Source organism: Erithacus rubecula (assembly GCF_903797595.1).
Source record: "Erithacus rubecula genome assembly, chromosome: 2".
NCBI lineage: Eukaryota > Metazoa > Chordata > Aves > Passeriformes > Muscicapidae > Erithacus > Erithacus rubecula.
In genome coordinates this window covers 335,217-360,648 of record NC_136685.1, presented here as the reverse complement: position 1 = coordinate 360,648, position 25,432 = coordinate 335,217, and the positions used below count along the sequence as shown (strand labels likewise).

Here is a 25,432-nt window from a genome sequence, read left to right as displayed (position 1 = left end):
GCTATAGATAATATATAGATGTAGATGTAGATGATATAGAGATATAGGTAGTATAAATAAGACAAACAAAGAATAACAACAGCAGCAACAAAAAACCAACCACTCAATCAAAACAACCCCAGACTACCCACTACCAGCCTTTCCTCACCTGTCAGCAATTTCCCCTGTGGTGCAGTTCCAAGCACAACCAGCAGGGAGCGCCATTGGCTAATGTGGGAGCAAAGAGGCTGCAGTGCCGCCCCTGTGGCTCCAGGGGGCGCTGCTGCCTCCCAGCGAGGCAGAGGGGCCACAATGGATCCCCAAGGGCTCCCCAAGGGTTCCCCTGTGGCTTCAGAGGAACTCCAACTGAGCTTGGAAACCTCCAGAGGTGGCAGTGGGAGCTCGGGCAAGGGGAAAAGACGAGGCATGGTCACACGTGGTGTAGGCATAAGTGCCTGTCTTTCCTGAGATGGGGCAGAGGGGCTAAACTGTATCCCTGGAGCAGCAGGCTGGAACAGTGGAGGTGAGCAGACCCAAGGTGGTGAGCTAAACTGGAGTGATGTCCCCACAGGAGCATGTCTTGGTTTGAGAGACAGGTGTTGGTTAAGAAATGCAGAAGCCTCTCTTAAAACAGACAGTGTAAACCCCCTCCCTCTAAATTATTATCATTTTGAAATTAAGGAGCTCTCAGGCAAAGATATGGAATAGGAATAACAGTTCTTTACTAGGAAAATTAAAATATAAATGCAGTAATACAAAAAAACCTAAACCCAAAACACTGCCAGAGTCAGTCAGTCAAGGTGTTGGTAGCAGTCCCATTAAATGGTGGCTGCATCCTCCTGCAGTGGCAGATGTGGTTCAGCTGGAGCAGTGCTCCTGGAGAAGGTGCAGTTTTCCTCTGAAGGTCCAGAGATGATGTAGAAGGGTCTGGTTTTCCTCTGTAATCCAGTGGAAAAGGCTTCTCTGATGTTTCAGATCTCAGATTCTATCTAGATAGGAAATGCTTGGCTCCTCCCCCTGGGTGGAGCATCTCCCAATGGGATGATAATTTTATCAGTAATTTTGTCAGTCATGCAGTAGGACTCAATGGCCCATTAACAGGAGATATCTCCTGGAGGGAGGATGGGTTGTGGAAAAGATAAAGAGCACTGCCCCACTTGGTTTTAACAGATGGGGATAAATACACACCTCTCATCACATCCTTCTTTGCAAGCCAGACAGAGCCAAATGCTGTCTGTAACACACACGACTGCTATCCTCAACTGCTGTGCCAAAAAAGTGGCCATAAACCAGCTCCCCACCCCCCCAGACAAGAGTCCTGGAGTCCACTCCAATGCATCTCACAATATTGTGCCACAACTCTTGAAGAACCTGCCTTCCCCAGCACAACTCCCAAACCCTTGCTCCCCTGGCCCAGCCACTACGGTGGTGAGAGCTCTTGGTCATTTTATTTTCTTTCTTAATTGCCTCCAATTTGTCTCCTGAATAACCCACTCCCCTCACAGCATCCTTCCTCCAGGTAAGAGATGGCAGAAAATTTCCTGAAAAAACCCAAACCTACAACAGAGAGGAACAGGATTTAAAAATGCTGGTAGCTCCCCAGCCCTACAGATGAAGATGAAGGAAGGCAGACGTGGATTTACAGGAATTTAGGCCAGTGGCAAGGAGAACATGCCAAGGAGGAGAGAGAAGAAATGAGGAAAGGAGGGTGATTAAAGCTCCTCTCAGGTGAACAGTAGGTGCAGATGGACTGGTCATGGTAATGATACCTTTCTCAGTAACTGAGTTGAGGTCTTGGAAGGACTTGGCAGGGACTTAAAGGGAAAATCTTGAGAAGGTAAACAAGGCCCTTGAGACCACTCTGAGGACCCAGGATCCTGACTGGAATGATACTGAGGTGGTTTTAGATACACTGCTGAATGTAGCCATAGCAGTGGTAGCTAAATCAAGGGAAGAGGCAAGTTCATGCCCAAAATGTGTGGCAAGGAAAAGCAGATCAATGTTTTCCACCTGCTGATCCAAGACTGGATCCCGTCAGGAAATTAATCCACAAACACTGGAGGTTTAGGTCCAAAAAGGAGACAGAGATGTCCTGTTACTTTATTTGAATAAAGGGAATTTCCCATGGGGGGTCTTGAGTTGTTGGAGGAAGCAGCCTCCTTTCTATCCTAATTTCTGGGCCGCATTTTCCTCTCTCTTTCTCCATCAGCTGAGGTACTTGGCAGTTACAGACTTCCCAAATTACCTAATACCCTTCTAATGTGTAACTGACCCCCCTTTTCTTCTTCCTGGTGTCTCTGTCCTTTTTCTTTAAGTCCAGGGATTTAGTATAGCCTGGAGTAACAATCTGTGTCAATTAGTGGAATTCCTGTAGAATTTGTGGTTCCTCCATTGCTCCTTTCAGTTCTCAGTATCTGGCTTTATTACCAGCAGGCCCACAGTTTGTTTGTAAATTCACCTCCTTCTCATTCCTTTCACAACCAACTGGGACACAGCCATTTTTGACCAGATATTTTTTGTATGAAACATGCAATTCCAAAGGCTATAATTATGTTGGAATTGTATCAAGCAATCCAAGGAAAGAACAAGTCTCCTTCCAAGTTCCAACAATTGGAAATTAATGGATACATTAATGGATACAGGTGGGAAATTTACTACCATGATCCTGACAGAGAAGATGTGTTACAAATGGCAGCCATAATTATGGGATAATTGGCTCCAGACATTACAAGGAAGTTACAGAGACTGGGGACAGAGGACTCCACAAACATAAAAATAATTGTTAGAAACTGCATGGAAATTATGTAGTAATCCAGGGTTGGCTTGGGGAGGTAAAGATGGAAAACTCATGGCTGCTCTAAATGGGTCCCAGAGGAGAGAGAGGAGTTATTGAGGAAGAGGCAGAGCAGGTTGAATATGTTTTCAATGATGGCCACTAGGAAAAGATAAGTGACAGCATGTAGGGAGGACTTTATAATGATACTCTATTATCTTATTTTCTCCTTTCTGCCCAAAAATGGTTCCTGTAGCTTTAAGGTGAGTCTGGAGAAGGGACTGGTCATGGTATTTAGTTTTTACCTTTTTTCAGTCCTGTAATGATTTTGGATAAAATTCTAAAACTCTATGGCCTGTCAGTTCCCATTCTCCTGTTTTATTCAGACAAAACAATTCCTCTAGGCCTGAAACTCAAGGATACCTCATTATCTCAGGTTCCAAAAGTATAAACAAAAGTGAGCTGGGGAGGAGAAAACTTGGAGTAAATGCCATTTCTCTGAGCAGGACAGCTCTTTCCTGCAGAAAACTGCCTCTGGGGCACTGTCCGTTCTTGTCTCACAGCAGCTGAGCCAAGGGGTGCTTTGAGGACTGCCTTTGCCCTTGCCCCAGTCCTTGGGCTCAGACTTGGCCATGATGCTGATCACCCCAAGTAGGGGGTTTGGTTTGGCTCTAGGAAAATGCAGAGGGAAATGTATAAGGCAAGAAGGCAGGAGGATTCTGGCTTTCTCATGAATTAGGGAATTGCAGAGAGATGCCAGCAGTAATGTGCTTATTTCACCAAATTTGGGAACAACTGAATATCATTGTCTTCATTGGGCTTGAGAGTGCTGTCATTGTAGCTGCATTTTGTGCAGAGCCTGGTACAAAGTTCTCCTAAACTGCAAAGCCACTGTGGTTCTTCCTTTCCATGGATGTGGCCTAAAGCCTGTCCAGCTCAGACAGTGCTTCCTGCTTGGTAATTCTCCGCCACGCCTCAGGGATTTCTCCACTTCCCTGAAATTTCCCATTGCAGAACACTTCCAGCTGTGTCCTGAAACGAGACACAAACCATTTCCAGTATGCCTGCATGGATGAATCTGGAAGAATCCTCCACGTGGAAAAAGGAGGTCCAGCCTTACGGTATTTTTTGTAAGGAATCCATGGGCCATCACCAACACTGAATCTATAGTCACTTGCAACACGGCTGGAACAAATAGCAAGGACCAATTCGTGTGTGTCATACCCCCAGAATAAGAGACGCTTCCACCGTGTGAATCCCGTCAGAGCTTCAGGGCGATGGAAGACCAGCTGATGGTCTCCATCATGGTTTTGTATGGTGTTTGTGCAGACAGCCCCACAAAAGGGACACTTCTCCCAGCACCCTGAAAAATGCTCTGCCAGGATGGTGTGAGGCTGCCTTGAAAATGAGCTCATGTCAGCATTAACCAATTCTTTCATGAGCCTGTCCCTCATGTCAATAAGAGCTGTTTCCATGGCACTGCTCAGGAACTCAATGTCTGTGACCTCCTGGTGCTCGATGCCCTTCAGCTCACTTCTGGGCAGGTTTATCACCTCTGCCAGTTCCCTGAAAAATTCATCCAGCTAGAGAGAGATTTTGTCTTGTCTGTCTTTTCTGTCTTTGACAATTTGGGTTGAAAAAGAAACAGCTGACTGGATGTTTCGACAGAGAATTATAAATTTTGGATCCTTTCCCATATTCTTACTTCTGTTCTTTAAATATATATTTTCCCCCCATCTCTACGGATATACATCAACACTTAGCTTATCTTAAATATATAATAATAACTTCCAGATTTTTTCTCATTTCCGCTCTTTTGGCATAATATTTCCTGTGCTCCTAGATTACTCTACAGTTGCTCACCTCAATATAAGATAGGCGATGAGAAGTCCCAGTCTCTTCTCCAGTTGTGCTTGCTTCTCCCAGCAGTCAGCAGGGGCTTTCTTCTGGCTTTCTCATTACCACACTTATTTGAGGCCTTTGAGGAGGCCCGACAGTATTTTAAAGTTATCAGTAAAGCAAGCAAAGCAACGTCCTCACACGGGGCACCAGAATGAGGTTCTTGACCTCCAGTGCTCTAAGGCACCAACTCTGGAGCTCTTAGGCTCCTACTCTGAGCTCTTGGCTCCTACTTCGTCAGGTTATCTTAAATAAACAAAGCAGCTAATAGTTGGTAAAATCGTTATTTATTACAAAGCACATCAGTCTCAAAAGGCGCGCAGAAAAGCAACGGCAGAGCAGTAGCAAAGCAATGGCAAATGCAGAGGCAATAAGCAAATGGCTAAAAGCCCTCATGAAAGCCAAAGGCTAAAAGCACTAACTCTCCCCAATGCATACTCTTATATAGGATTTTTCCAACAAGCTAAGACACAAACTCAGACCACCACTCCTTAACCTATTAGAATTCTAGTTTCTTAGCACGCTAGGTTACGTATAAGACTACGCATACAACCTATCTTGTTCTATCTGAAAAATGTATGCAATAATTTTACTACAGCTCTATTACCGCTAGGTCCTGTCTACCACTGTGGGCCTGGAATCTCTTGCTGAAAATGTCAGTATGTTTTCAACCTTCATGAGAACTTGTACCACTACTGTGGAATCCAAACTTTGTACTTACTAAAAGCATCAGAGCTCACCCTAAAACTCACTAACTTACATGTACTTCAGTGTCTACTTTATATATGAGTGCCTTAATATACTTCAACCCATCCAAAGGTTTATTCAATCCCTGCATTTTGATTTCTCTCTGAAGAATTCAGAGAGAGACCTCTGAGTCATTGACTCTAACACTCTGCTCCTTCTGTAGCTCAGTAAGATTCTCATATTTCTTTTCTGTGTCATGAAGAAGATACTCTTTTAGTCCTTTTGGCTTCAGCTCTGTGCTTGATTTCCACTGGACCAGTGTCTCATGATCTTTGTCTTCTCTGAAATACTTTTCCACTTCTTTCTCAATGGCATCACTTGTATCTTGCACCGACCCTTCAAAGTGTTTTCTGGTGAAATTCTGCAAGCCCCATTCTAAATATTATTGTTCACTCTCATCTGTACATCTAAGAAGTGACTCCTCAGCCTCCAGGTCCACTCACTAAAGGCACTTTCCAGTTTCCTGGATGCAGCAATCTACAGGGAATTCTTGAAGCTAGAAACAAAGTTTTCATTCAGCAAAGCATTCCACAGGTCACCAATACGATCTTTCAGGCTTGAAAGCTTCAAAATGCTGCCCTGGGACTGCTGCTTGGCAGCCTGGAGGATTTTTCTCTTGAGTTGCTGGATGTTGTGGCTGTAGGTGGGGTTGGGTGGTGCCATCGGGGGGTTTCCTTCCCACAGGTGAGCAAAGTAGTGAATGTGGGTCTTCACATCAAAGTCAATGACATCGCTGAAGGACGAGATGTCACAGCATTCCTGCTGGGCAGCTAACACAGTCATTTCATCCAGCTTTTCCTGCAGACGCCTTTGTCTTTCCATGTTCTGCTCCTTGGCAGTTGCTTCTCCCACATTTTGGTGCACAAAGAGGCAGCTTGGGGAAAGATGGATTTTCTTCATCCTCAGGAAAGCCTGCACAGCAATCTGGAGAACATCTTGCATTTCTGAAGGGTTTTCTCCAAAGATATTGATCACAGTCAAATTGCTGACACCAATGACAAAGGTGGCCAACTCCTTGTCATGGTTCAGGGACTGTTTATTGGCCATCTCAATGGCACGAAGCCCCTCTGTGTCAACCACCAGCACAAAATCAAAGCCCAAGTCTTGCTGCAGCTCCTCACCCACTGGGATGAGCTGCATGAAGGCCCCACGGGTGCATCTCCCTGCGCTGACGTTGAACTGCAGACCAAACATGGCATTCAGCAGGGTGGACTTGCCTGTGCTCTGGAGGCCAAGCACGGAGAGCACAAACACTCGTTTGTCCCCCAGCCTCTCAATTAAGCTGTCAAAGATTGCTCTCACCCAGTGCAGGGGCAGGTAAGAAGCGTCCATCAGCTCCACAGGATACCCCAAAACCATCATGTCTGCTGCAATTTCCGGCAGATGGGCAAAGTCGTCTTGCTTGTCTTCCAGAATTTCATAAAACTGCCCTACTTCCCTCAGAAGGTGTTCCAGGCCAACGGATGAATCATTGATTTCTTCAGAGATGGCATTCAAGCGACTCAGCAACACAGCATTCTCCTTGGGGTTTTTCTTCTTTTTCTTTCCTGACAATATTTCAGCCTGTAAGCTGTGATAGTCTCTCCTCAAGTCTTCAAGGCGATCACAGGACAGCTCGTCTATGAAGACCTTCATCCACTGCAGGAAATACTTTTTGGTATCTGCTGGCTGAGCCTGGAGAAAGCCAAGGAATGATTGTATCATCGGTTTGAGACACAGAGTTAGAACAAGTTGCGACGTTCTTATTTTTAACTTTTGGTTTTCAATATGGCAGCGATGAAGCTCACTGATCTTTTTCCCCTTCTTCTGCAGGCGAGTGAGTTCTCTGTACATATCACACCACTGGTTCCGCAGGTGTCTTTGAAGTGATGGCCACGGGGACTTGATCTCAGACAGCTTCGCTTTCTTCAGAAAATTTACCAGCTCTTCTGCCTTTGCTTTGGCTGTCACACATGCAGGTTGATCTGCATCCACCAGGAAGCCGTGCTGGCGAGCTTTGTCCGCGCAGGCATCCAGGCTGAAACATGGATTTGACCGTTCCAGGAGATCCCTGATAATTTTGCTCAGCTGGTCCATCAGTTCTGCTTCCTTTGTGTTCTTGATCCCTATTGTTATGGTTTTGCTGGATTGTCCAGTTGCAATGTTCTCTTTTTCTGTGCGAAGACAAATCAAAGGCCTTTGTGACTCCCACAGGTCCTGCAGAATCTCTTTCCCCCTGTTGTCCATGTGCTCCAACTCAGACACAAGAGCCACGTTGACAGCAGATATGTCCTGCAGGAACTGCAGCTGTGCTCTGTGATCCCTGGCGTCTCCATGCAGGTTACAGAAAGCCACACAGCTCTCAAAGGTGTCATCAGGGCTTCCACGGGGGCAGTACCAGGCGATCTCCACCACCCCTTCCACCAGCAAACGCTCTCTGGTGCTGCCTCTGCAGTGGCGGTGGAAGAAAGTGTCGTGTTTGCGTTTGCTCAGCAGAGCGTTCAGGAGCTGAGACTTGGAAGAGGAGGCCGAGCTGCCAATGCGGATGAAGGACACGATGGGAGTCTGTGCCTGGAAGATGAGTTTGTTGTTGTAACTCTTTGTTTGGGCCTGCTTTCCTGACTTCTCTGTCTCTTTCCAGCTCCTTTGGATTTGGCTGAGGGCGTAGAGCAGGAACTCGATGTGTGCAGTGCCCGGGTTGGGCAGCAGCAGAGGCAGCGCCAGTTGGCAGAAGGCCAGCTTGGTTGCAAGTGTCTGTCTCAGGAAGTCATCAGCACAATGGAAAATGGCCATCTGCAGGTCCATGGGGTGCACACGGCAGTCCCTGCTTGCACGTTCACCGGCTGCTGCCTCCAAATCATCAAAAAACTGTTCAAAAGAGTCTGAGTGTTTGTGATCTTTTGCTGTTGTTTGCGGTATGGGTCCAAATTTTGGGTTGCTGTCATCCCAGCAAGTCAGGTACCTCACCTGGTAATCCATAGTTAACAGCTTTTGCAAGAAGTAGAATGGCAGTTCCTTGCCTTTGCTGGGCTGGCTGTCCTGCAGAGATGTCTTGAAAATGGTGTGGAAATCTCCCATCCCCATTTTTCTTGGATAGTGACTATCAAGTCCAAGGCGCTTGAGCAACTGGAAGAACTCCTGCTTTGCACTGGCTTCATTTGCTTTGGATTGGCTGCTGTCTGACTTGGATTGGGACTGACTGGGTTGCTCCCGTGTCGGAAAAGTTTCTTCCAGGTCACCGAGTATGTTCTGCATCCTCTGTTCATCGCATTTGTACTCCAGGCTCCCACTGATCAAGGAATGCAAGTCCTGTTCCAGCCTCTCCCAGTCTTGCCCCACACTGTGCTTTTGGAGGAGATTCTTTATCCTTGGGGACCACAAGCCTTTCATGTGATCTTCCATGAAAACTAAACGCTCCCTCTTCTGCTCAGGGGACAGCTTTTGACTTCCTGGTGTCACACTCAGACCCCTCAGCAGAAGGGAGGCCTCAGCTCTCTCAGCATCCTGCTCCTTCAGGTTCACATATTCCTCATGTGCCGCTTCCATTTCCTTGGCCATGTACTGAATTTCTGGGTGTCCAAGGAGGTGCTGAAAAGTGCTGCTTTCCACCTGGTACCCTGTGCTGGTCACAATCAAGAGCACCAACAGTTCCATGTCCTTCTCATCCCGTTTCTGGAGAGACTGTAGTAAGGAATAAATGACAAGGCTGCAGGTCTGGGTGGCTTTTATCTTTGCTTCATGAATGGCAGAAACAGAGCTTCCTGTTGCATAGGTGGCAGCACAGATGTGCTCCTTCATTTGCTGCAGTGTTTTGATGAGCTTTTGAAGCTCAGAGATTTTGGGAGATCTGGGAAGCGGCTGCTCATTCTGGAAGATCCACTTCATTATGAAGGAGGCCTCAGGGAAGTCCTTGACAAAGTAGATATGAGGATCTAGGAGGCTTCTCAAAATTACCTTGACAGAACTGGTGTTTTCTGGAGGTGACTCCTGGAATTTCCACACGGTGTTCACCAGGAAATCCTGCAGGGATTTGTCTGACAGGCACACATTGATCCACACACTGTGGTTCCTGGTTTTTGCATTCAGATCATCTTTGAGCTCCATCAGCATGAGCAGCTTCCTTTCATCCACCGTCACCCCCCAGGCTTTCACAGTGTCCATGAAATCTCTGGCCTCTTGCACTGCACTGCCCAGTTCCTCTCCAAAAATGGTGCCAATGCTCTCATTCATCAGCGCTTTGTACGCATCCCTGAGGGCTCTGCTCATCTGACCAACAGACTTAAAATCCCCACAGTGATTGCACAGGAGAATGTCCCACAGTGGGATCAGCTCCAAGCCACGGTCGATAACGCGCCACGTTGTGTTATCAGACATGAGCCCCGTTTTCCACTGAGGAAGAGAAGTTGTGTCTGCTGGGCCCCCTGTGTTGAATACAAAGAGCTGAATGGCTGTATGGGAACACCCTTCGGCTCTCGTCAGGACAGAAGACTGTGAGATGGATGTAGAAACATCCAGGGCCCCTGCAGCACTTTCCATGAAGTCAGCATAGCTCTTCCTGACCAAGTTGTTCAATTCTTCAGATGTTTCTCGTTTCACCTCTTCCTGCTGTTCGGCTCGGAATCCTTCTGTGGACGCCTTCCACCAGAATATCCCCCCAAAGTGGAGGGGACCCTGGTTTATGTGGGACCCAAACCTGGTGAAAAAGCTCTCACACATCTTCACAAAGGTGGGGTTGTCTTCTTTCTGAGTGACCCCCACAATCGGTTCCATGTCTTGCAGCTCCCGCAGAGCCGCATCCGAGAGGCGAAGCTGATGCCTTTGGAAGTAGCACGAGGCCAGGGGGATGTACTGGAACTTGGTGGTGCAAAAGTAGCTCTGCTCAGAGTGGGACTCATGGGTGTCCTGTGACTGCAAGGAGATGCTGTGATCTACACCCTCTCCCACATTAATCCCCCAGAATGCAGATTTGGCAGAAACGGTCATGCTGAACCCCAGCTGCTCCATGGACTTGGTGAAAGTGGATTCTGCTGCAGAGGAAGAGAACTCCCTGCTCTCAAGCAGTGATCCTTGCTCTGGACCAGCGAGCTGGAATCCCTCAGGAACCCTGAGGAGCTGCTCTCGTGTTGCCAGCACATCTCCAGCCCTGCTGGTTCTGTAGATGCCCTGCAGGGCCAGTCCCCCCGACGCCCACCTCAGCACCTCGGTGTCAGGGATGTTCTCCCTCCTGCCTGCTGACAGCTCCTGCTGCTGCTCCAGCTGCTTATGGATGCTCTCCAGCATTTCTGCCAAGGGTTCCTCTGGTGATGGCCAGAACTCTTTGGGAATCTCCATGGCTCGCCACAGAGTCTCTGTTTGCTCCCTGAGCTCATTCTGGCTGTGGCTGCTGCTGTTGATCATTTCTGTCAGATCTTTCAGGGCTTGCTTGCCCACTTCTTGCCTTTGCTTTGATTTCTCCATCTGATCCTTCTGCAGCTCTTTAGAGGCTATTTTTTCATCTTTTATTTTCAGGAGTTTCTGGAGTGCCTTTTTCTCCCAGGGGTGCTGTACCTCACACTCCAGCTTGAGGTAGTCTTCATATTCCAGATGTTGAAGGGCTTCTCTGCACTGGATTCCCAGGATCTGTGACACTTTGGGCAGCCAGTATCCAGGATCCAGTCCTTCCTTCTGAAATGCCTCTGCCAGGAGCTGGGCCTTTGCATCCCCCTCTTGTGTGTCCTCCTGCGAGGCCATGGCTGTGGAGGAAGCAAAGAGACTTTCCCTAAGGTGTTGTCAGAGGCCCCGGCCTCCTGGCAGAGGCTCTGCAGCAGCTGCAGCCCTGGGGTTGCTCCCACCCAGCTGCTGGAGCCCGGCCTGGGATGGCACAAGAGCCAGGGTGTCCTTCCCAGCAGCCTGGATGTGCCTGCTGCTTTCCTGTGTGCAGGATCAAGCCTGAAGCTGAGTGTGTATCCCAGAGACAACAGAGACAGAGACAGACATAAGAGGGAGATACAGAGACACAGACAGACACACACACACACACATACAAACACACGCACTAAGACAGACACAGACACTGAAACACACACAGAAAAACCAACACAGAAATAGAGACACAGAGAGACACAGAGACAGACAGTAAAAGACAGTCAGACACACACACACACACAGAGAAACACAAACAGATACAAGGACTGAGACAGGCACACAGATACACAGACAAAAAGTAAGAAACAGACACACAGAGAGACAGGCAGACACAGACACAAAGACAGAAACAGACACACACACAGACATGCACACCACACAGATACACAGATACACACAGAGAACACATGCAGACACACAAATACACAGATGCAGACACCCATATCATCACACACACAGACAGACACACAGACCACACTCACCACACACACATAGGCACACACACATAAAGACAGACACACAGACACACATGGACACACGCAGACAGACACACAAAGTCTCAGACACACAGACAGACACCCACAGACACAACACAGGGAGACACACACACATATACACACAGAGACTATGTATAGAGTAATACACAGAGACACATGCAAACACACACAGAACAGAGAGAATGCACACAGAGACACAGACAGACACAGAGACACAGAAACACACCCCAGTCACAAACAAACACAAAAACATAGATACAGACACAGAACACACAGACATGGACACCACACACATACACAGACACACAGACATACACACAGAGAGACAGAAACACGACACACACAGACACAGACACGCACACCACACTCAAACATACTGAGGCACACACACAGAAACACACAAGGAACACACTGAGACACACAGACACAAACTGCTTTCCTGTTTGCAGGATCAACCCTGAAGCTGAGTGTGGATCCCAGAGACAACACAGACAGAAACACATAGAGACACAAAGATACACACACACACTCACTGAGCCTCTCAACCTGCTTTGGAAAAGGTGCTGCCTTCACCATCATCCTGGTGGCCCTTCAGGAGAGACTGGAGACTTTGGGAGCCGACTCAGAGAGGTGCCCTCCTTCAGGTGCTGTTCGTTACCACAGATCTCATCAGCTGAGTGACCTTTGGTGGCCACCTGAGCCACAGCCACTGTGGAGCCACTGAGCTTAAAATGTCTGGTGACAGGAGGAAAAGTGCCTGCAAACCTTCAACTGGGCACCTACTATGAAATATGTGGGGTTTTTCACACTATCACACAACACCAAGAATTGTCCCAGTCTCAATACACTAGGATACTGGAGACATTGATTCCTTGCAAAAAAATCTTCCTGAGCAAAAAGTGCCCATCCCACCAAGGCCATGACTCTTTTAGCAGCACAGGTATCAATCCCAGGGGCTTGGACTCAGCTAGAGATCTGGATCTCCTTCCCCTTCCAGAGCCTTCAGGATCAGCTTTCACTAGGGAATTTGCAGATTTGGGCAATCTGAGCAAGGGCTGTGTGCTCTGATTCCCCTCACTCACCTCACAGCAGATGCTCCTGTTCTCCCAGCCTTGGCTTCCAGCAGACACCAGCAGCCGAGGGCCCCAGCTCAGGGGACACAGCACAGCAGCAGTGGCAGGCCTGGGGCACACGGCAGGATTTGGAGAAGAAGATGGGAACCACTCGAGAGCTCAGGAGGAAGAACACCACGAAGGAAAGGCCCAAAATCCTAAAGGAGAAGAGCAGCCAGTCAGGAGAAGGCAACCCATGAGCACGGCAGATCCATCCCAGGGAGCACTGGAGGCCAACCCTTCTCCTCCACTGGGGACAGCAGGACAGCAAAAGCCACTGGCTGGAGAGAAGGGCAGTTCAGCAGCAGAGGAAAGCTGGGCGTGCTGGCAGAGCACAGCAGGGACTTTGGGCACCAAGTGCCCTCGGTGGGCACATGTCCAGCTGCTCCCTGGACAGCAGAGCCCCAGAGTGGGACAGCTGCTCAGGAAGGGAACTGCTGCCTCAGGGTCACTGCTGGAGCTTGTCTAATTGAGACACTTGTCCCAGCCCTGTCCCCTCCCAAATTATCTCCCACTGGAGCACTGCCAATGCTGATTCAGGCTCTGGAGCCAGAGGCTGCCCTGGACAACATGAACTCCAGCCCAGCCACAGCCTGATCCTGCCCCCAGGCACCCTTGGCAATCCCTGCACAGCTTCCCATTGCTGCAGGAACAGGAAAAAGCCCCAGCGACTGTGTTAGTGCCCGCAGAGAGGCACTAAGCACATTCAGGGCATAACTCGGGATGCAGTTCCTCCTTGGATGCAAAGGAGGGAAGCAGCAAGGCTGGCAGCAGGACCTGCCATGGGAATGCCTGCACCCCGTTTCATGGGAACAGCACCCCGAGAGTGTTTTCCCCAGCCCTGCCCCAGGGAAAGGGGCTCTGGGAACACGGACACCTTTGTGGGGCTGTGCCAGGGACCAGAGCGCTCTGGGTGGTGACGCTCAGACTGTGAGAGAGGAGAATCCCACCCTCCGTGCACGGGGAGGAAAAGGAAGAAGTGACTCCGGGCTGGGCACAGGGCAGGATGTGCCGTGCGTGCCCCTCATGCCCACGGAGCTGCCCCGCTCCCGAAGGAGCGGCTCGGGGGCCAGGAGCCCCCCGGCATCAGTGCCATGGCTCCTGCCATGCGGGGAGCGCAGCCATCCGGCCCCAGCTCTGAGCCCGGCCCCCTCCCAGCTCAGCCCCCGCAGCGCACACGGCTCCCCCGAGCTGCCCCAAAGCGGCTCCAGCACAGGCGGCTTCCTGCAGCCCCCGCTCGGAGCAGACACCGCCCGCCCGCTGCCCTCAGAGCCCTCTTCTCCTGCCCGCCCATCTCCGCAGCCGTGGCAAACACCCGCAACAGGAGGCAGGAGAGCAACGAGATCCCGCTCCCTGCTGCTCCCGGCTCCCAGCACAGCACAGCTCATCCCCAGGGCCCGACCTTCTCCCTGCGTGTCCCGCAGCTCCTGCGGTGGGACAAGTCCAGTACAGCCCCGGCTCTTTATGCAGCCCTGGCTCTCCGGTGGGTGCGGCTTCATCTGTTCCAGAGGCAGCGAAGAATTCCCGGAAATTAAGAATCAGAAAGTGAAACTATTCTTTGGAGTTAGATAAGTGACTAATAATAGCTAAGAACTCACATCTGGAATTCAGCTACAATTTTCCACTCTGAAACAGCAGTGCCTGGCTGCAGCTTTCTTGGCAGGTGACATCCCACCCCTGACAGTAGCAGAGCACTGGGGTTTGGCAGAGGACATTCAACACCCAAGCACAGCAGGGTGCATGGATTGCTTTTCCTTGGGATATGGACACATAGATCCTGCTCCACGGCCTCCAAACAAGCTCTGGAGTTTGGATATGGGACCTCCAGCCTGCCAGGAGCAGCCACCACTGCCCCAGGGCGACAAGTCACAAGAGCTGCAGCAGACAGAGCTGGCATTTGTCCAGCCTCAGGGGGAGCCTCAGCCCCTGCCAGGCAGGGCTGGGACACATCAGCTGCAGAGCATGGATTTGGTCCCTCCCTGCCCAGGTTAGCTTAGCCTGGCTCCAGAGAGATATTTCCTAGTGCCAGAGAATTCCCTGCTGCAGGAGTGTTCCAGGCACAGAATCCCAGGGTCACTGACAGATGATTGGTTTGGAGTTCAGGCTGCTCAGCTCTCTGACCAGTGAGGTGTCTGTACCTTAATATGGAAGGCCATTGGGTGAAATCTGTGTTTGGGTTTGAATATATCTTATCATTATTGACCCAGGGGTGTGTTTATTGAAGCAGGCTAATCAAATTGCATTTCTTATCTATGGCTGAATTAATTGCCTCGCTACAAGCCTGTTTGTTATATATGATAATCACACGTTTCTTTTTGATTAAAAAGATTAAACTTGTTGTCTGTGCTTTTAAATGCAAGGGTCCTTTTCAGAGAAGATGACACAGACAGTATGTGTTTAATTTGGATGAGGCTTTTTACCTGTGGACTTATTTCTCTAATGTGACATCTTTGAAGTGTGGGCATTTTGCTCCCAGAATCTACTTATGGGGATTTTTACTTTTTTCTGAATGAAGCAGAGAGATGGGACTTGTGAGTTGCTTTAGAAGGTGTAGTTAATTTCTCCTATTTTCTACACAGGCAGAAAGTGTAACTACGTCTTACAAATATTCACAGCATGGCTCAGAGAAGGTACAAGATGTGCAGGGCAATAATTCCTCAGCACAGGAACTCCCTGTGCTCCCTGGTGCAGCAAGCCCTGAGGGCCAAAAGGAGCTACAATCCTCTCCAGAGATTTACCTCCCAGTGGGTCCCTGCAGAGGTGCTGGTGAGAAGAAATTACCCCCCACCGTGTTGTGTTTCTTCATGTAAATAGCCTGTACCCCGCTGGTCTCTTGCCCTTGTTTTGGTTGCTGAGCCCTCAGACTATTTACCTGTTGCTCTACCCTCCCCCTGCCTATCCCATATAAATCCCTGTTTCTCCGCAGTTCAGGGGAGGTGTCACCCTGGCCCCGTTCACAGAGTCGCCTCTTGTAATAAAGGCTTTGCTCTCTGTGGAACGCTGTAGGAGGCTCCTGTCCTTTATCCCGGCGTCACCCTACGAGTGACCCCACAGGAGAGCTGGAAATCCCCAGAGCTGAGGATCTCTGAGGAGCGGCCGATGGGGCTGAGCACCTGCCAGCAGATTTCCTCTGAGCCTCTGGGCCCGGCCCTGCCCGAAGAAAGATTGTAAGTTGTCTGATTCGGGGTTTCTGCGCCCTGAATTTTATTCAGGTCTTCTGTTTTCCTTTCTCTTTTTGTGCTTGATAAGTGAGTGGAATCGCCAGGATGGGAAGCGCAGGTTTAGTCGTGCTGAGAGGGACTTTTATTATGAAGTGGTGGGAACCCCTTTACGGGGAGATTTTAACTTTCCTGGGAGCAATCTTTGAAGGGAGAATCTTTCGGTGTTTATTCATTGGATTTTTAAGCATTTTGTTGTTTCTACCGGGGATTCTGTTCATTTAAATTCTTTTTTGGGACCGAGTGCAAAAGAAAATGTATTCTGCCCAAGCTGCAGCAGACTTTTCTGTCTCTAAGTTTATTCCTTTTTTTTCACATTATTGTAAAATTAGTAAAAAAATCGGGGAGTGTCTGGGGATCGAGTCCCCAGTTAGAAACCCCTTTCCCCCTTCCCCCCCGTGTTCCTGAGCCCGCTTTCCCGGCTGAGGGAAGATGGGCAGGCGGGCGCAGCCCTTTGGCACAGGGCGGCTCTGGGTGCCCTGACTTCTCCCGACCTCCTCTGTCCCTCTGCCACAGCGCTTGTGGCCAAAAGCGCCCTGGATCTGGCCCTGACCTTCAAAGCTGCACCCCTGTAGGCAGTTCCAGCTGCGGCTGCTGCTGCACAAGGCGGCGCAGCCGATGTGTCCGGCCCCGCCATTCGGTGTCCCCCGTTCCCAGTTTTTTCCCCGGGCTCTCTTTTCAATATCGCCGCCCCTGCCGCTCCTCCGCCCGCGCAATCCATCGCGCCCGGCCCGTGTGTGGAGAGCTGGCCTGAAAGGATGGTGCAGGAGGGAATCTTTCCCCATGGCTTGCAGCTGTGCTGTATTGCCAAGGAGTGCGACCACCTGGGTGTGGGCCGGGTCAGTGTGGGGCTAGAAAAGAGTGGGTGAGCTGCCCGGCAGCTGCAGGCACTTGCAGTTGGAGCATGAGAGCGAGAGTTGCTGAGTAAGAGCAGGAGTGTGCTGGCTGTGCTGTGAGGAGGTGAGGGACAATGCGGCCGTGCAAGGGGCAGAGATGGTGAGAGGATGAATGTGTGGGGACCTGTCCAGGGTTTAGGCGGCCGGGAAAGGGATAACTTGGGGGTGAGCCAGTCATGCAGGATGGAAAGAAGGAGTCCGTGTTATGTGGAGCTGCTTGAAGAAAAGCAATCTGTACTGCGTGAAGCTGCCTGTAAGAGAAAGTGTCAGAGTTGCGTGAAAGGTCTGTGTAAGAAGGCACGTCGAGTTTGCAAGTGACGGACGGTGGGAATGGCAATTAAAGGGCTGGAGGTGACAGGAGCCGTGTCCGTGTCGCCGTATGAACTGTGACCCCAGGCAGCCGAGCAGCAGCGGTGCCAAGCCTTTCAGCAGCGGTGCCCAGAGCTCCCCCAGTGCCGAGACCTGCGGCTGCAGCGCGGCCGGGCTGTGCCCCGAGCCCCCCACAGCAGCCCCGGTCCCTGCCGCTCCGCTCTAGGCAGCTCCGGGTGCGCTGCGACTCGCCCCGCGCAGCGATCAGCAGCCAGAAATCCTCTTCTGAGGGCAACAGCAGCGGCTCCTCCCTGGGGCAGAGCCAGCGGGTGCCACCTTCTCCAGAGCACGGCTCAGGTGCCACCAGCCTGCCTGGACAGCACCAGCACTGCCCTGAGAGCTGCTGAGGAAGGTGCTGGCACACAGCATTCTGCACATGGGACATTCCAAGGGCTTTTGCTCAGCAATGAGGCCAAGGGCAGGAGCAGCTCCTGCTGGGGCTGAGGGCTGGAGGGAAGGGCAGCAGCCCCAGGCACCTGAGCAGGGAGTGGCTGCCCTGGGCACAGACACAGCAGCACCTCGGAGACAGGGAGTGAAAGCACTGCCTGAGCCCTGGAGAGACTGCCTGCCCCCAGAGACGGGAGAGCCCTCCTACTCCCCGGCCCTCATGCGGCTTCCCTCAGGTGGCTCCCACCCCTCCCCACTTATACCTGAAAACCAGCGCAGATGGCCACAGTAATGCACCTTATTTCACCAAATTTGGGAACAATTGGTTACCATTATCTTGATTGTGCTTGAGGGCGTTGTCATTGCAACTGCACATTGTGGACAGCCTGGTACGAAATTGTCCTAAATTGCAAACAAAGCCACTGTGGTCTACTTTCCCATGGATGTGGTCCAAACACTGCTCCAGCTCAGACAGTGCTTCCTTCTTGGTAATTCTCTGCCACGCCTCAGGGATTTCTCCTTTGCCCTGAAATTTGCCATTGTACAAATCTTCCAGCTGTCTCCTGAAATGAGACACAAACCATTTCCAGTATGCCTGCATGGATGAATCAGGAAGAATGTTCCAAGTAGAATAAGGAGGTCCAGCTTTACGGTATGTTTTGTAGGGGATCCATTGGTGATCACAAACTCTAAATTCCCCATTGCTTGCAACATGGCTGGAACAAGTGTCAATATTCAGTTCATGTGTATCATACTCGATGAAAGATAAATGTGCCCACCATGTGAATCCATCAAAGCTCGTGGGCGATGGAAGACAAGTTGATGGTCTCCATCATGGCTCTGCATGGTGTTTGAGCAGACAGCCCCACAAAAGGGACACTGCTCCCAGCACCCTGAAAAAATGCTCTGCCAGGATGGTGTGAGGCTGCCTTGAAAATGAATTCAAGTCAGCATCAGCAAATTCTTTCATGAGCCTGTCCCTCAGGTCATACAGAGCTTCTGCCATGGCACTGCTCAGGAACTCAATGTCTGTGACCGTCCTGGTGCTCGATGCCCTTCAGCTCAGCCTCTAGGCAAATTGATCACCTCTGCCAGTTCCCTGGAAAATTCATCCAGCAAAGAGAGATTTTGTCTTCTCTGTCTTTTCTGTCTTTGATCATTTGGGTTGATAAATAAACAGCTGACAGGATGTTTCCATAGAGAGATTCCAGGGAGGAATGTAAAAAACATCCTCAGCCTTCTAGTCTCACCTAAACAATGGCTCTTAACTTTTCTCTCAATGTAACACTCAAAAAACTGTTTTGGAGACGTAAGATACTGTTTGAAATACTCAAAATTTTCTTGTTCTGCTAGGTATCTGAGAATGCAAACTTCCAGATTGGCTCTGTTGCCCTGAAGTCTGGGCAATTGCTCTTCATGTCCTCAGCAATGTCTTTAGCCGTCCTCTCAAAGACTGCCTGGCGAAGAGCTGGTTCAATCTTGTCACAAAGGAAAACTGCAAAAGTTGTGATTGAAATGGTTCCTTGGTAGAAATCAGGAAACATTGGAAGAAATATTTTCTTTTGCTGTTCAGGTTACAACAGCTGGGTCATTTGCCTTTTGAAATGCTTCACGCATGGCTTTAAACCTTTCCTGCTGCCATTCTGCACAGATACAGAGACAAATCCATGCTGTACTCTTTGTTAAAAAGTCCATGTTGCAAAACTGGGGACAGAGTTCACACCTTCTGTAACTTCACTGAGGATTTCATGAATAAAATTTTTATTGTAATCCCATTTCTCCTGTTCCTTCTGTTCGATATTTGCACTTCACACACTTTATGATTTTGTCTTGTATCTGCAGAAGGTTCTTCACATCAGTCTCCCAAGTGCTCCAGGAACTTGGGAAAATCAATACTGGCCTTTTTCTTTGTCATATATTTCTCATGTTAAAAGAAATTCTCTGCCCTTCGGAAATGACTTGATCCGTGCATGGAAACTTGGCTCCTTAAAGTGCTCTAGAAGAACATCTTCAATTTCTGCATCGATGTCCACCTGTTCCGATGGACAAGCAGCACGGGAGACTTCAGCAATCCACCTGTTCCAGACACAAGAGAAGTTATCCTTCATTTCTCTGTCACTGAGGCTTTGCCCTTTCAGAATCACAGCCAGCTCCCTACTCCTTCTCAGGAGCTCAGCTTCATATTCCAGTTTCCTTGCATCCATTTTCATCTGTTCCTTCTGTAGCTCAATAAGACTGTCACATTTCTGTTCTGTTGCATGAAAAAGAGTCCCTTTTAGTTCTTTCTCCTGGGATTTTATCTCAGACAGCTCCTCTTCCTTCAGAAGGTCCACCATCTCCTTTGCTTTTCCTTTGGCTGTCACACACGTGGGTTGATCTGCATCCACCAGGAATCCGTGCTGGTGAGCTTTGTCAGTGCAGGCATCCAGGCTGAAACATGGATTAGACCCTTCCAGGAGATCCCTGATAATTTTGATCAACTGATCCACCAGTTCTGCTTCATTTCTGTTCTTGATTGCTATTGTTATATTATTGCTGAATGGTCCAGTTACAATGCTCTCCATTTCTGTGACAAGATGAATCAAAGGCCTTTTTGACTCCCCCAGGTCCTGCAGAAGCTTTTTCCCCTGTCATCCATGTGCTCCAACTCACACACAAGAGCCACGTTGACAGCAGATATGTCCTGCAAGACCTGCAGCTGTGCTTCGTGATCCTTGGCGTCTCCATGCAGGTTACAGAAAACCACGCAGCTCTCAAAGGTGTCATCAGGGCTTCCACGGGGGCAGTACCAGGCGATCTCCACCACCCCTTCCATCAGCAAAACGCTCTCTGGTGCTGCCTCTGCAGTGGCGGTGGAAGAAAGTGTCGTGTTTGGCGTTTGCTCAGCAGAGCGTTCAGGAGCTGAGACTTGGAAGAGGAGGCCGAGCTGCCAATGCGGATGAAGGACACGATGGGAGTCTGTGCCTGGAAGATGAGTTTGTTGTTGTAACTCTTTGTTTGGGCCTGCTTTCCTGACTTCTCTGTCTCTTTCCAGCTCCTTTGGATTTGGCTGAGGGCGTAGAGCGGGAACTCGATGTGTGAAGTGCCCAGGCTGGGCGGCGGCAGAGGCAGCGCCAGTTGGCAGAAGGCCAGCTTGGTTGCAGGGGTCTGTGTCAGGAAGTCAGTCATTTGCTGCTGTGTTTTAGTGAGGCCTTCAAGCTCAGAGATTTTGGGAGATCTGCGAAAAGGGTCCTCAGTCTCAAAGATCCATTGCAAAATGAAGGAAGCTTCAGGGAAGTCCTGGATAGAGTAGATATGAGGATCCAGAAGGCTTCTCAAAATTACCTTGATAAAGGTGGTGTTTTCTGAAGATGATTCCTGGCAGCTCCTCACAGTGTTCAGCAGGAAGTCCTGCAAGACTTTGTCTGACAGACACACGTTGATCCACAAACTGGGGTTCCTGGTTTTTGCAATCAGATCATCTTTTAGCTTCATCAGTTTGAGCAGCTTTCCAAAATCTGCTGACACCTCCCAAGCCTTCACAGTCTTCATGAAATCTCTGGCCTCTTGCACTGCACTGCCCAGTTCCTCTCCAAAAATGGTGCCAATGCGCTTCAGCGCTTTGTACGCATCCCTGAGGGCTCTGCTCATCTGACCAACAGCCTTAAAATCCGCACAGTGATTGTGCAGGATGACTTCCCACACTGGGATCAGCTTAAAGCCACGGTCTATAACGCGCCACGTTGTGTTATCAGACACCAGCCCCGTTTTCCACTGAGGAAGAGAAGTTATGTCCGCTGGGCCCCCTGTGTTGACCACGTAGAGTTGAATGGCTGTATGGGAATTCTCTCTGCTTCTTCCCCGAACAGAAGTGTGTGTGTTGGATATGGAAACATCCAGGGTCCCTGCAGCACTTACCAAAGACTCACCATAGCTCTTCCTGACAAAGTTGTTCAGTGCTGTAGACATTTGTCGCTTCACCTCTTCCTGCTGCTCCTGTCGGAATCCTTCTGTGGACGCCTTCCACCAGAATATCCCCCCAAAGTGGAGGGGACCCTGATTTATGTGGGACCCAAACCTGCTGAAGAAGCTCTCACACATCTTCACAAAGGTGGGGTTGTCTTCTTTCTGAGGGAACCCCAAAATCTGCTCCATGTTTTGCAGCTCCCACAGAGCCGCATCGGAGAGGCGAAGCTGATGCCTTTGGAAGTAGCAGGAGGCCAGGGGGATGTACTGGAACTTGGTGGTGCAAAAGTAGCTCTGCTCAGAGTGAGACTCATGGGTGTCCTGTGACTGCAAGGAGCTACTCTGATCTACACTCTCTCCCAGATTCATCCCCCAGAATGCAGATTTGGCAGAAACGCTCAGGCTGAACCCCAGCTGCTCCATGGACTTGGTGAAATTGGATTCTGCTTCAGAGGAAAAGAACTCCCTGCTCTCAAGCAGTGATCCTTGCTCTGGACCAGCGAGCTGGAATTCCTCAGGAACCCTGAGGAGCTGCTCTCGTGTTGCCAGCACATCTCCAGCCCTGCGGGTTCTGTAGATGCCCTGCAGGGCCAGTCCCCCCGACGCCCGCCTCAGCACCTCGGTGTCAGGGATATTCTCCCTCCTGCCTGCTGACAGCTCCTGCTGCTGCTCCAGCTGCTTATGGATGCTGTGCAACATTTCTGCCAAGGGTTTCTTTGGTGATGGCCAGAACTCTTTGGGAATCTCCATGGCTTGCCACAGAGTCTCTGTTTGCTCCCTCAGTGCATTCTGGCTGTGGCTGCGGCTGTTGAGCATTTCTGTCAGATCTTTCAGGGCTTGTTTGGCCACTTCTTGCCTTTGCTTTGACTTCTCCACGAGCTCCTTTAGCAGCTCTTCAGAAGCTGTTTTTTTGTCTTTTATTTTCAGGAGTTTCTGGAGCGCCTTTTTCTCCCAGGGTTGCCGTGCTTCACACTCCAGCTTGAGGTAGTCTTCATATTCCAGATGTTGCAGGGCTTCTCTGCACTTGATTCCCAGGATCTGGGACAGTTTGGGCAGCCAGAATCCAGCATCCAGTCCTTCAATCTTAAATGCCTCTGCCAGGAGCTGGGCCTCTGCATCCCCCTCTTGTGTGTCCTCCTGCGAGGCCATGGCTGTGGAGGAAGCAAAGAGACTTTCCCTAAGGTGTTGTCAGAGGCCCCGGCCTCCTGGCAGAGGCTCTGCAGCAGCTGCAGCCCTGGGGTTGCTCCCACCCAGCTGCTGGAGCCCGGCCTGGGATGGCACAAGAGCCAGGGTGTCCTTCCCAGCAGCCTGGATGTGCCTGCTGCTTTCCTGTGTGCAGGATCAACCCTGAAGCTGAGTGTGTATCCCAGAGACAAAACAGACACACATAGACACACACATACCCTGACTCACTCACAACCTGCCCTGGACAAGATGCTGCCTTCACTATCACCCACATCCTCCCAGCTGAACTCCTCAATCCACAAGTGCACATACCTGGGGCATTCCTTGCTCCCTGCAGCACTGGCACAGCCCCTCTGCCCACCCAACAGCCCTGCCTGCATCCTGCACCCTCTGCCCAGCCCCACGCCTGCCCTGCTCTCTGCCTGGCCCAGCCTGCTGCTCCCAGCACCCACAGGCAGTGCTCACACACTCCACTCCCCCCATGGCACCCCACACTCCCCAGACACACTCCCCCCACGCCCAGCATGGCCACAGGGGCTCTGACCTGTGCTCCTGCTCCAGCTGCCAGCGCAGCCCCTCCCTCACCCCACTGACGTCTCTTCCCAGGAGCTGCTTCCTGGCACACTTGGGAAAATCCATCTTGTCCCTGCCCACAGCTGTGCCTGGGGCATCCTGGTGGCCCTTCAGGAGGGACTGGAGACTTTGGGACCAGAGTCAGAGAGGTGTCCTCCGTGATCTGCTGCTCATTGCTACAAAGGTTCTTGTCCGGCAAGTGACCACTGGTGGCCATCTCAGCCACAGCCACTGTGGAGCCACTGAGCTTAAAATCTGTGGTGACAGGTGGAAAGTGTCAGTAAACCTGAGGGGAGCAGACTTCATGCTGCTCAGGGGTGAGTTACAGAGGGGCCCTGGGATATGGCTCTGGAAGTTGGTGGGGTCCTGTCTTGAGGATGGTTCTTATCCCTTAGCCAGTTTGGTATTTGTTTGTTCCTGGAGTTGTCACTGTTCGCCCTTACCCCAACTCATTCATCACAATGGATGAATGGTGGCCTAGGATTCTGTGTGGGGTTGGAGCCAGGGGCTGCTCTTCCTTCCAGCGGGGGTGACCAACACATTGAGCATGCAGCACAATGGGTCTGACCTGAGATGCTCTGGTCCTAGGTTTTTTTTTTCTTTTGTCCCCCTCCTGTTCTTTATTTGCTTCAGCACAGTGACCAGGGTTTTTAGCTTGCTTCTCTGGTCTTCTGCTGATTGGGAGCCCAGAGCTGGGAGGACTCCCCAGCCCCACCAGGCCTGAGCTCAGAACCAGCTATTTGGCTTCTGCTTTTGTTTGTTGCTCCTGTTGTTGTTGTTTGTTTCTCTTGCAGTATAGGTATTTATATATTGCTAAACACCTATTTCTTTTCCCATATCTTTGCCAAAAAGCCCCAAAATTTAATAGTTACAATAATATGCAGAGCAAGTGGTCATATTCTCCATTCCAGGAAGGTTCCTGCCTTCCTTTGCAGACACCTGTCTTTTTAACCACTGAAAGTTCATCACTGTTGGTCACTTTCTATGGTAAAACCCCCGAAGGTAAAGGCAGTCATGGGTCACATCCAATATGAACTCAAGAGGGAAAAACCTGCTCACCACGCTAAATTTCTTTCCATGACACATTAACCCACGAAGTTGATCAAGGACAGCCAGTTAATCTGAGCTTATTTGATTTCAGAAAAGCATTAGGTCCGTGCCCAGGACCCTGGTGTGTCCCTTCCAACCCAGGCAGTTCCATCATTCCATGATTCTCACCCTAACGGATATGGGACTTTCACTGGACATGTAAATTTAAAACTTTCAGGTTTTTCACACTGTCACAAAACACTGAAAATTGTCCTGGTCTCAGTTCACTTGGATACTACAGACACCGATTCTTTGCAAAAAATCCTTCTATGCATTCAAACTCCATCCCACCGAGGCCACAACACTCTTACCAGCAGAGGTAGTGATTGCAGGAGATTGGGATCAGCTAGAAATCCAATGGTACCTTGGCCCTTCCAGAGCATTCAGGGGCACCATTTCCTCGGACATCCCTGCAGATTTGGGCAATCTGAGCAAGGGCTGTGCGCTCTGATTCCCCTCACCCACCTCACAGCAGATGCTCCTGTTCTCCCAGCCTTGGCTTCCAGCAGACACTGGCAGCCAAGGGCCCCAGCTCAGGGGACACAGCACAGCAGCAGTGGCAGGCCTGGGGCACACGGCAGGGTGTGGAGAAGAAGATGGGAACCACTCGAGAACTCAGGAGGAAGAGCACCACGAAGGAAAGGCCCAAAATCCTAAAGGAGAAGAGCAGCCAGTCAGGAGAAAGCAACCCATGAGCACGGCAGATCCATCCCAGGGAGCACTGGAGGCCAACCCTTCTCCTCCACTGGGGACAGCAGGACAGCAAAAGCCACTGGCTGGAGAGAAGGGCAGTTCAGCAGCAGAGGAAAGCTGGGCGTGCTGGCAGAGCACAGCAGGGACTTTGGGCACCAAGTGCCCTCGGTGGGCACATGTCCAGCTG

At 50.4% G+C, this 25,432-nt stretch overlaps 2 pseudogenes across 2 annotated transcripts; both read right to left on the bottom strand.

Moving 5' to 3' along the window:
• Positions 1 to 3,528: 3,528 nt before the first annotated feature.
• LOC306813484 (interferon-induced very large GTPase 1-like) lies at positions 3,529 to 25,145 on the bottom strand (annotated as a pseudogene). Its single transcript, XR_013777905.1, has 3 exons — positions 25,018 to 25,145; positions 18,219 to 22,856; positions 3,529 to 3,679 (listed from the first exon to the last, which is right to left on the bottom strand). The product of XR_013777905.1 is annotated as an interferon-induced very large GTPase 1-like (transcript).
• LOC306812143 (interferon-induced very large GTPase 1 pseudogene) lies at positions 5,511 to 14,426 on the bottom strand (annotated as a pseudogene). Its single transcript, XR_013777906.1, has 3 exons — positions 14,293 to 14,426; positions 12,861 to 13,048; positions 5,511 to 11,109 (listed from the first exon to the last, which is right to left on the bottom strand). The product of XR_013777906.1 is annotated as an interferon-induced very large GTPase 1 pseudogene (transcript).
• Positions 25,146 to 25,432: the final 287 nt, after the last annotated feature.